This window comes from Lampetra planeri, chromosome 5 (genome assembly GCF_965212315.1).
Source record: "Lampetra planeri chromosome 5, kcLamPlan1.2.h2, whole genome shotgun sequence".
Taxonomy (NCBI): Eukaryota; Metazoa; Chordata; class Hyperoartia; order Petromyzontiformes; family Petromyzontidae; genus Lampetra; species Lampetra planeri.
Window position 1 is genome coordinate 7,510,929 of NC_136111.1, and position 12,528 is coordinate 7,523,456.

A 12,528-nucleotide genomic window follows, 5' to 3' on the forward strand; every position below is an offset into this window, starting at 1 on the left:
TGCGAACAACACATTGGAGTGTTGCACTCCTCCATCACGAAAAATCCAAGTGGACTTTAGAACTGCGGCCTATGAAATAGCAGTGGGAAAATATTTCACAACAAATGTATTTTGCTGTCCCGCCTTCTGCTGCTGGCAACAAAGCCCCAAGCGCTCAATCTCCCAACTCCCCCTTTCCCAATGGCTGATGCGGACAAACTATTTAACAATTTTTATTTTAATAGGCAAGGCCGACTGAGCTATATAGGTCTGTTTCAGAGGCGACTTGGCTACAAATAATATCTAAATGAAGTGGCTTATCACGTGGAAATTAATAGCAGCCAAACACACGAAACACATGTTTTTAAATGTGGAGGGAAGCACTGGAGAACCCGGAGAAAAAACAACGCGACCACGGCAAAAACATGAAAACTTCAAACACAGGCGTCAGGTTTGGGATCGAATCCACAACTTCCTGTATACCAGGTAGTTAACATCTCTGCACGGTGGCGCCAAATACATAAACTGACTGTGAACATCAGGCAATCGATTAAATTGATGTCAAGTTGAGTTGATTTCTCTGGGAGCTGCCATTGAGTTGTGTTACCATGCTCACAGGTTCTATGAATGTACTCCATCACCAAACAATCGTGAATAGAATTGTGCAGACATCCTAATGCATTACACTCCTAAAAATAGTCTTGAGGATCGGGCCAGGCTTGCCCGACAAGCTGAACAAAAACTATTGCGATTATAATACTTCCATTGAGTTTCAAGTTTACCTTAACTAAACATAAACGTGGACTTGATGTTTGACTAAAAAGCGATCACCTAGCACCACCCGAGTCAAACTTTGTGGACTGGGCAGAACGACACGCTCGCACACGAAGCCATCTGCGCTCATACTAGCCCATCATACAAGCCCATTACACAAGTCCATTACACAAGTCCAGCATCGCCAAAAAAAGGTGTCTATCCGGTTCTTGAGCCGTCTGGCAAGTCCATATAACAACATTAATAATAATTACATTCTTTGGTTCTTTCGGTAAAGTCACATAGATAGAAAAATAATGATTAAAATAATTTGAATAAAAATAAAAATGATAAAAATAATAAAAACCATGAATGTAGACTGTAGCCTGGTTCTTAACCTCGGTGAGTGTACTGGCAGACTATAATGTAGACTGTAGCCTGTTTTTTTTTATCGTGGTGAGCATACTGTATTGGCAGTCTATGATGTAGACTGTAGCAATGGTTATTAAACTGAGCAAGCGGACTGACAGTCTATAATGTAGACTGTAGTCTAGTTCATGTTCTTGGTTCTTTCGGAAAAGTCACGTAGAAGTGAAATAATATGAATCCCTGCAGTCACGAAAACTTAAATCGAAATATAGCCTAGTTCTTAACATGAGTGAGTGCACTGGCAGTCTATAATGTAGACTTATTCTTGGTTCTTTCAGTCATACAAAAGAAATAATAATAATAATAATAAGATAAAAATAAAAAATAAAAACCACGACGTTGCAATCACAACACAAGCGATTGTCTTCAGGAGGAAAGAGGGAGATGGTCACCTCAGGCAACTGTTTATAAAGGTTTCAAAAATGGGCGTGGCACAAGAGCAAAAACTCCTGCGGCTAAACGAAGTGGGCGGGGCATATGTGCCCTGGGGTCAGAGGGCAACAATGTGAAGCACGGAACTTTCAGTACACTCACCAAACTTAACAACCAGGTTACAGGCGACATTAAAGACTCACAGTAAACTCACTCCGACATTAATGTTTTTTTGGTTTTCATTATTTTAATTTTATTTTCATGATTTTTATTTTTATTCACTTTAATTTTTATCATTATTTTTCTATTTAAGTTACTTTACCGAAAGAACCAAAGAATATGAATTCCTGCAGTCACGAAAGTTAAGTCAACATTTAATGATAATTACTTACGTATCCATGACAGCCACGCTGAGTCCTCAGACTCTGTTTCACGAGGGTCCTGCATTCAGTTTTAATCTTTAAGATGTGGGAGTAAACCGGAGTACCAGGAGAAACCCCACGCACGCACACACGCACGAGATGGGGTAACGCTCCATCTCCGTACAGATGGAACAGATGGAGATTAATCCACTTGCTGTACTGCCTTCTCCTGGCGAGCAAGGGTATGGCACACCTCCCTCGATGCCCGTGGGAAGGGAGTTTCACAATGCTGGCTTCCTCCACAGTGCTGGATTGCAGCAGGCAGCCAATGTGCGTAGCCACCACCGCCAGGTACGGGCCAAGTCACACGCGAGCGACATTTTACCGCCGCCGACGCCGCCAAATCGGCAGCAGTGGTTCGGCGAGTTCCAAGTCGCGATCGAGTTATCGATGGTCGACAACTCCCTTGCCACAAATACTCTGGACCGTGGAGGGGTGGCGGGGGGGGGGCAGTCTCAGAGGTCAGACTCGCGTTATTGAACGCCGTGTGCCTCAGGGCCCATCGCTCGGCCGCACACGCGAGGTGGCTACGTACAGTAGCAACATGGGGCGGTGGAGAAGGTCCAGCTGGGACCCGATAATGTATCTTTGTCCATGTGACGCACGCATGTTACAGCAGTTAAATGCACGGATTATAATACGTATTCGTAAGACACACTGGGCTTGCTGGTTTTCATTATAAAGTTCAGTTTCCCCAAACCTACCAAACCTGCTTTGGACCAGGCAATTACATGTTGTTGTTTAAGTAGTCTCAAGGCACGTAATCATCCACACCCAAGGCAGCGTTTTGAAAAACCTTGCTTCTCTAGAATCAAGAATAGAGTCAAAAATGTATTATATTTCTTTGTCGCGTATTTACAGTTTTGTCAACCATTTCAGTTTGTGACTTATCATTCGCAGACAGTTCGCATACACGCAAAGTAATTGATTTTGACATGATTCTACGCGCGTATAGTGAAGCGTACATTGATTTTGACCGCCGAATCGACACACGTTCATCGGGCACGTTCTGCTGCCACCGCGACTGCAACGGATGTCGCAGGACATCACGAGTTATTCCGACCCAACCGCCGTAGATTCGATTTCTTCGTACCAAATGACTGTGGAACGCACGATGCCTTAACTGGCCAAACCTACATTACTTGAAAGGAAAAAATAAGACTGATAGAGGATTGTGATACTTTCAAAACTCTTATAAGAAGCATTTAAAATCATGAAACCCAACAGCGTAGCGTGGACCTCTTCCAAAAAGCAATCGAAGGTTAAAACAAATACAAAAAACGTACAATCACAACTCAAACGACCTTCGCGTTGAACGATTAACCCACCCCCACTCTGTAACACACTTCCACTTACCTGCTGCTACTTTCAACAAAGGTGCACACGTGTCTTAATCAAAAACTACCAATTTAAAGACGAACACTCTGCTCTTGGCTCAGTCTACAACTGGATGGACGTGCTTTGTAAGGAAAAAAAAGTAGATCTCGTTTGCTACACGTGCGGTAATGTGCCTACGAGTTAAATACAGCACTGTAAAAGGCCGGCACGGCGGCGGTGTGTGTGTGGCGACATGTACCCGTGCGATTTGGTCCCATTGGTCCCCATGTGTCGATGACGTGGAGCGAGCAGGGCAGGGTGTGTGTTGCCAAGTCGCTACACACATTCCGCGGCTTGCCTCACGCAACACAGCGCGCGGCCCTCATTATCGTGCGGCAGCAACAACAACAACAGCAGCAGCGGCGGCAACGTTATATAATTCCGTCGCACGACGCACAACCTCACAATGTGAAGATGAGGGCTCCAGGTTATTTTGTTGTTCGAACCTTCAATCCAATTCCTGGTTTGGAATTCTGACTTGAGAACAACCACTGCGTCACAGAGGCGCGTCACAACAACAAATCACCTGTTGATTAAAATTGATTCTCACATCCAGGATATGCGAGACAAACTGTGCCCGTAGGAATCAATGTGGGAAGTGGCAGCGTTAGTGGTTTTGCGCACTGCGCTACGGAACCTTGCGGACAGAGTTCAATTTCCGCTCACGACCAATGAAAGTAGCGAATATCTGAACCGTTTCAGGGCCCCCACTAGGTTTGATTCGGCCTTAAAAAAAGTATCTGGTGCGTTGTGCAAACATCAGGTCTGGGGAGATAAAAGTGCTGGCCACCTAGCCCCTAGTGTGCCGTGCCGGCCTTCATAAGTGCTCGCTAAAAGCACTTGCCCCAAAAGTCTTTTAAGGCTATATGGGGGGGGGATTAATCATTTTTGTAAGGTTCAATTCGTTTTAAAGAATTCAACGTGAGGATTAAGACAAGACACGCAATAACAATTGCATTCAGAAAAATCTACGAATGTGTTTTTTTATGTGTTTATGTTGAACTTATTTCGCACCATACCTAGCCAACCGTGCTAATCGAAGGTGCAGTACAAACAAGACACATGGCAGATATAGGAGAAAACGAGGCAGCGCAGTTGAGATTTGACAAATCACAGGACAAATTCAACAATGCAGAGGAGCGAATTGAGACAAGGCATACATTAGACACAAAACGTCCACTGCACACTATACAGATAGGACAGACGAGAGAGACAAAACCAACATGACAGTGCTAACACACGAAAATAAACCCTTTTCATAAATGAAATATCGATTCCAATTCATGGGAAAGCATCAAATCAATGTGCTGAGGTTATCAATCGGTAGGCTACAAATGACTAATCATCTGGAGGGTATTCCTAGTAAGATATGGCAATGCTCAATGGGCAGTCACTGGTCAATAGAGAGATAGGATCAAATTAACTCAAATACATTCAATACGGTCTCATCGAGGACAATTCTGCATCTGGGTGGCTCAATTAGCCGATGCGGACCTCGATCGCAGGTGGTGCAGAACATGGTCTTTAATTTGCTCATATTTGCATGACAAATCAAGAGGCGTTCATGGTACATTACATCTATGACTTGAGTTGAGAAGCGCAACGCCATGAGACTTGGCAGAGCTTGATATTTATCACAGAACGAAAACTAGTATTTTGAATGTATTGACGGTAAACCGGTGCGCGGTATTAAAAAAAAATCGCATTAATTATCTATTTTCCCACGATTCGCAACCCCGGTCAGAAAATCTTGCAGGGTGCGTCAAAATCAATTCTCGTGATGTCGAAGCAGTCGGACAATGAACATCATGAGCAGCTGAACACGAAGCCGTAGAGCAGCACCCAGCCTGATGACGATTGGTTCCATGTTCCAAAGGGAGATTTGACTCGTGCCCCTAGAGACTTGGTCGGACGGTTCCTTAATTCATTTCCGAAATTATTTTTTGGCGAATAGTGGCATCAAAAGATTGTGACTCATGTCACATTCGAATGGGAAATCAGCTGCTGAATCTAAGGCAACTTCTGATCGGGAGTCTGCAGCTCATTTAATGGCAACGGCGACATCGTCAGACAGTTTTACGAGGACCGGTGTATTATGCTGCACAGGTGGACCGCCAAAACGTCCATTAATATTTTAAATTAAGGCCATGGTCTTCATGTCAGAGGTGAAGATTATCCTCTGCTGAAAAGGCCCACTGGCAGAGATCATCCCAATTTCGCAGCTCTATGCCAGGCGTGGACATGCCACGTTTATATCCCCGGGGAGAAGGAGCTTCACATTCTACAGAATATGAAGATGGTAAACCAAATAAAAGACTGCTCAACTTGCAACACGGGCCTCTCATTCCTGTGGGGTCAACACAATAAGTACCGTTTTATCGGACGTTAACCTTCGGGATGAACTGACCCCTGCCAGAAGAATGTGGTATATCCATGCTGTGGCTAAGAGAATCGGCAAGAGAAACGCACAACACCCCGAGTAGGGGTTTGAGACAGCAGCTGAAATGCAGAGTTTGAGCATACTTAACCACGCTGGTCAGGGCGGATGAGTGAAGGGGGGGGGAAGAATGGGGACACCCAAGATCAGTTCAGATATCACTTGACGCTGGTGTTAGGTCGTGATCGGGAATTGAATAAGTCATATTAAAAAAATCTTTTTTTTAATAAACACGCTTTAATGAAATGTACCGCACTCGTAATGGCAAAACTCCATGACTCCAGGAAGTGGCCGTGGTGATTTACAGCCAACGTCAGTTGAGTGTGGACAATTAGACCCAAGCCGAAACATAAGTTTAAAAAAATTAAATACCTATTTTTTATTTTTCATGATAGTATTGTCATCAGTATGACATAAGTATACCAAGTTTGCAGTCGATACCACATTGGGAAGTGGGTTAAAATTGAGTTACAAAATTTGAGGATACGACAACAGACAGCGCGAGTGAAATAAAAGCGTGTAAAATAAAAACATAAATCGGATCGTCAGGTTCACAGAGCAGTTTGCACGAACCGTTGTCCCACCGCTCCTACCTATCGGATATATTGTAAACCTAACCTGTGAATTAATACAGGAGGCAATAACTATTTAAATACACACACCATCTGTAAATTAACCAGGGGGCCACAAAAGCAGACTACACAATCGTTAAAACAATTACAGTGTCTAACACGAGAACCCCATCCCGTCGGTACTCCCCCCCATACGCCTCACCCCCCACTTCAAACCATCACTTCTCACGACTACCAAACTACAATAACCGATTGCTATGGCAGCTGAAGCCAAACACAATATTCAGTAAACCGGACGATGTCACGTCTAACAAAACCAACATCAATCACAACGCCACGTGGACTTTTCACACATCACCTACGGCGACTTCTCCCCCCAGCGCCCTCCCTCCCTCCCATACACTCTCACTGCGGTCGTGTCAGCGCATGTCTCCACGTCATGGGGCGTGGAAGCAGCAAGTGGCGGCGTCACGACTCCCGTCAGCAATTGTCACGATACGAGTTGGGCGATTCGATTCGAGGTATTCTGTGCGTCGCGCACATCATCACAGCGCCATCCAACAACCATTCCTCCTCCTCCTCGGATTTGGACGAGAGAGGCATGTGCGCCACAAATCCCGGCTCATCAAAACAGGCTTCGCGTGCCATTCAGTGGCGATTATATTGTAACCGCCGCAATAAAGCACCTTCACTTAAATGGAGCTTCAGGATTTTCCATTCAAATGAATGGCTATTCTATGGGCAACAGTGCAACACCTAGGCTGTCAATCCCGTTCGTTAGAATGGTTATCCCTTCAGCAGCATCGTCCATGAAACCCCCATTTCTTTAAATGGAGATTACTGCTTCACGAATGTAAATAAAAGGGATTCTTTGGAAAGTTTAGGAATCAATAATAGAAACCTCATTCACATTTTAAGGTTAATTCCTAGATATACTTTTTAATTAATGTTATTCTACTGGACAATCCTGACATATGCATATCCAACCATTGGCATTCTTTGACAGCTTAGGAATTGTCTATGGAACTGCCACATTCATTTCAATGGCGATTCTGGGATCTTCATTCAAGTGAACAATGTCCTTGCATCAATTCCAAGGATCATGACGAGGCCGTGTGTTTGGCAGCAGGAGGGCACAATGCGGCAAAGGGTGGCAGCCACATCCACGCCCAATGTGGCATTGTTGTGCAGCTCAGGAACCATCCACATAGCCGCCCCCTCCCCATTCGTTTCAACAGCGACTCGATGACCACCATTCAAAATAAATAAATAAACATGCTGTTGAGGGTGGACGGTCACGCCCGACGCGAGCGTGCGCCGCAATTTGCAGCAGCTTGATGGCGGCTCCCCCACGCTCTCTCGCAAACGCACCCCGGGCTCTCTCTGCGCTAAAAAAAAATACCACGACCGCCGCGCAGAAACCATCCCACGAGCGATCCGACGCACGCGCGCGCGTTTGTTCTGGCTGCGTCAGCTGCTCGCGGCGCTTCAAGGGCACGCCGTTGCGACGGCAGAGACTAAATTAAAGGCTGTCAGGTTGGCGGGGTGATGGTGGGGGTGGAGGCAGTCAGACACAGGCGGGAGTTGAAGGGGGGCAATGCTACTGTTGTTCTCTCGCTCGCTGCACTGTACCGCACACCTAGGCCACGGTGCCAGAGGGCGATGCCAGCCAGCACCGCAGGCTCAGCAAACAGGACCGTCCTGTGTGCATACCACCGGCGCGCGCCAGGCATATTTACCGTATTTCACCGTGTGGACAAGACCGAGGGTGTCGTTGGATTAACCCGAGGCATAATGATGTACTTTGAAAGCCACCCTTGTTGAAGAGAGTGCCGCATAGTTGCTGCTGCTGCCTTCTTCATCTCCAGCCACCATCAATCCACTGCTGGATGAAGGCCTTCCCCCAAGCGTGGCTCTCCCTTCCAAGATCCTGTGATTCAACGATCCAACCTAGCACCTGAAAAGAGCTGATTTCATGGTTCCGTCTCCCCCGGTGGACGGCCTCTCCGAAAATTGTTCCAACCCTTGGCTGTGTTAATATACAGTACCTACATTATTGTACTGTGCTCCAATGCGCTTCTATGTTCCAACGCCGATGCCTTGACCAGACCGCAATGGCCAGCGTGGTGAAGTATTCTCAAATAATTCCCGAGCGACACGACCGTGGGGTGGCCTTCGTTTAGCAGTGGCCTGACGAAGGGGCTGAACATTTTAAACAACAGCAGCTAACGCCCGCCCTGTGTGTGTACATAGATGCACAGATCTCTTAAACTTCACGCTTGCACCTGTGCTGTTTAAAATCTTTATAAACACTACGGATAAACAAGTCTAGTTATTGCACGCAATAAACAATTACGCGTACTCGACCCTTGGGGGAGAGTCAAACACACATTCATCTGTGAATATCGGCTGTTTTAGAAATGTGCAGGTTGAGCTTCGCCCACACCATCATGTGGTTCAAAGATGAAAGTGCGAACCGTGGCTCGAGAGGTCTGGAAAAACTGGCGCGCGTCCGTGGCCCTGCGGATTATGCTAATGTGGACAATAAAGAAGGCTCCTGTGGAGGTTAGTGGTGAGGAATAATAACGTGTACGATTGTGTTGCCAGTAGGTCCCTCCTGGCAAAGCCTCAAGCGAGCTCCCTTCCTAGGGGTCCCCTCCTGGCATAGCCCCCAAAGCGACCCCCGTTCCTAGGGGTTCCCTCCTGGCAAAGCCCCCAAAGCGAGCCCCCTTCCTAGGGGTCCCTCCTGGCATAGCCCCCAAAGCGAACCCCGTTCCTAGGGGTTCCCTCCTGGCAAAGCCCCCAAAGCGACACCGGTTCCTAGGGGTTCCCTCCTGGCATAGCCCCCAAAGCGAGCCCCCTTCCTAGGGGTCCCTCCTGGAAAAGCCCCCACAAAGCGACCCCCGTTCCTTGGGGTCCCTCCTGGAAAAGCTCTTCTCCACCCCTCGACGTTCTCTAGCGCAGAGAACCCAGTGGGCTGAGCCTGCCAGGGAGAAGCGAGGTGGCGCCACATGCACAAAGCTCCGCAGTTGGCATTCCCGTAACACGTGGGTAGTAAGCCTCATCCTAGCGTCATGTACTTGCCTGTGGTTACAAAGTCACCCTTTCTGTACCCCAGGATTATTGGGGCAGCACAGCAACTTTGCACGAGTGCATTAAAGCCCGTGCCGTTCACCTGCCTACCGGGTGCAGAATGGCGCGCGGTTTTTCATGCACTGTGCTATGCACCCGGTGACCCGAGTCCTATTCCCGGCCGTGGCTAACATCAGTGATGACGTTAGCAAACCGACACGGCATGGGGGACGCCACCATTCAGCAGTGAATTGACAAAGGTCCAAAATGTAATTAATTTATTGTATGGAGACAACCCAAAAAAAATGGCGTTCGTTACATTTTGTTCTTTCAAGAAGGTATTTCTATACAGACCGTACAGTATTGCTTCAAATGTTAAGAAGGGCGAAATGGCAGTGGGTGGGATGTGTTCCCCGGGGCACGAGATGACGATCGTACCACGCGCGGTGGATAAGGCGGCGGACTCGCTCGCTCCCTTCGAAGAAGCCATAGATCAAAATGATTAATCTGGCCTACAACTGCTGCACGGCTGTGTGCCACAATCACATTCCACGCCCGTCGCTTGTCCGCTCTTGCGTCCCTAACTGTGACGCAGCAGAACCTGCGCTTTACGTTCAGCTCGTGTCATCATCGTAAACTCGGCCATGATCGCTCCACTGCTGGAAGAACGACTCTCCTCCCCCCTACCCCCCAAACCCCTCCCCCCAACCCCCCCCCCCCCAACCAAAAACGCTCTCAAGAGAGTCCTGCTATACTAGGACGTTTGGCCAATTCCTTCAAGAGACTTTCTCGAAGTTTGAGGAAACCGTAGTGTACCCAGATAACACTCAAAACACGCGCGCATAACAGGTCAGCAATCTACATGCCTTGCCGTCTCACACGAGCCACCCAGCTCGCACGCATCATTGAGCTGGGGTCATCTAGATCTGTTGATCTCGTTTAAAAAAATAAGAAACGGCCCCAGCTGCAAAAAAATCCTCTTGTTAAATAATAAACGCATTCACATTCAGTCAAGTTCTATAAATGCATTCAAATAAACGACTGTTGCCACCAATAACACAACAACATTTTCAGCAGTTGCCAGGTGTGGTCCTGCACCACCATGAGTGAGCAATGCTCGTCCGTTTCTGTGAAATTACTCTCATCCTCGGTCAGCACATTAAAAGATATGCAAACTGCAAACTCCAGAAACAAGATAGCATGTGACGTTTTAATGGATTAGCCAGTTTGCCGGCTTCACGTGAAGCAACATGAATCACCGCCACCAGTGGTAGTTTGTATTTGCACACTGCTGCATGCTGGAACACACACACACCCCATCATCTTCTTCTCCCCTCCAGCAAAAATAATTGCAAAGTCAAAGTGCCCACGTGGCTCAATTGAACTCTGGGTGGTGCTCACCTCTGTTAATGGAAACTCCACATTCCAAATGGCAGACTAATCTATCGCCAAGACAACAGTGGTTGTGGTGCTCTAATTTTTCAAACACTAACCAATGACGCAAGTTTCTCAATTCCCCCAAACACACTCTGTCCACCCCGGCAGTATAAATGGGTTTAATGCACGGTTAGTCGATTGGCAGGTTGTACGTGGTGGGGAAAAGCGAGGGTACTCCCACCTTTGCCAAGACATCTGCACAGCGGTGGCGAAATGTTAACTCCCTTGCCTGGTGTGCAGGTCATTGGTTCAATCCCAAACCTTGATGCCTTTATATTTGGAGTTTGCATGTTCTCCCCGTGGTCAAGTGGATTATTCTCTGGATCCTATGGTATTTCCCTCCAGATTGAGAAACATGCGTTTAGAGTATTGGGCTGCTATAAATATCAACGTGATTAGCCACTTCGTTGAGCTATCATTTGTGGCCAAGTCACTTCGGAAAGAGAGCTGATTGCTCAGTCGGCTTTACCTGGTTAAAAAAAAGTTGGAAAAAATGGTTTAAGATGGGCTCTCTTGATCTCCTTTCAGTGGCAGTACTTCCGCCAGCAGTAGTGTGTGTGAGCATTTGCAGGGCTGTACCATTAGAATGCTTTAAGCGAGATTTGAGCTCACCACATTCTGAATGAGAAATGGAGCTGTGCAACAGGGCTGCCAAGCGCGATAAAAATATTTGTAGTGTGTCGAGAAATTACGCTGGGAAAGTCGGCAAAAAACTATTAAAAAACAAAAATAACAGGGGCCATAAAAAGTATCTGCATCACGTAACAAAAGTGTTGTTAAAAACAATAGTATTTCTTCTCCTACCCATGAAACAAATAAAAAAAAACTCGGAAATTACTAAATTGGGAAATGCGTAGCAAAATCGTTGCACCCTACTGCACAAAACTTTGCAGAACCCTCCTGGAAAAAGAGTCGAGACTCAGCAAGGATGCTGTAGTTAAACGGCTGCAACAAATAAACGAACCCAAGCCTCCAATCACGCAGGAGATTAAAGACACGTGCGCCACGCAATCGACGAGTGGGAAGTCACTTTGTTGTTTTGTTTTATTGGACTCAAACGTATTTTAAGAGCCTAAGCCCTGTATGTCTTTGTGGGGACCGGGTGTGTAGTGGTTAGTGTCCCGTGCTACGAACCCGGTAACAGCCAATACCATTGATGATAATCTGAACCAGTATTGGACCTTCCCTAGGCCGACTCGGCCTCAAATGGGTACCTGGTGCTGTGTAAATATCGCCACTCGGGATGGTGCTGGCCTCCCCCCACACCTCTGATTAGCACGGTTGGCTACGTACGGTGCGAGAGAAGTTCAAAATACATGCATTACATACACCCACCCCCTCGTGTGCTTTGCCAGCCTTCATAAGTGATCACGAACAACAACTCTTTCCCCAACAGTCCCTCAGAAACCCCCAAGAAACCCTCCGGCTTCATTGGCAAGCTGCGTGGCTCCGTGAACCCCCCACTCTTCTCCGCTCCGCACCCAACGTGCCAGCAGCCTTGCTGACTCAGGCAATCTGGAGCCCACGAGGGGAGGGGGGAATAGGCAGACACCATACCACGTTCCAGTGATCACTGGGAAGCGAGCCAGTGTGATTTGAGGACCAGACAGCTTTAAAGGGCCTCGCAAGAAACCACCAGGTGGTGTGGTTCATTTTTACTTGGCCACGAGGCTCTAAT

General features: G+C 47.1%; 1 protein-coding gene across 4 annotated transcripts in view; it reads right to left on the reverse strand.

Annotated features, from left to right (window-relative positions):
* The window catches only part of OSBPL1A (oxysterol binding protein like 1A), an 82,803-nt gene that overhangs the window by 38,061 nt on the left and 32,214 nt on the right, over window positions 1-12,528 (reverse strand). The window contains exon 1 of one of the 4 annotated variants that reach the window (XM_078594286.1): window positions 3,312-3,554. The exons of the other annotated variants lie outside the window; for them this stretch is intronic. The gene's annotated coding sequence lies outside the window, so the exon portion shown is untranslated. Of the gene's footprint in view, window positions 1-3,311; window positions 3,555-12,528 lie in introns of those variants that run through there. 4 annotated transcript variants of the gene reach the window in all.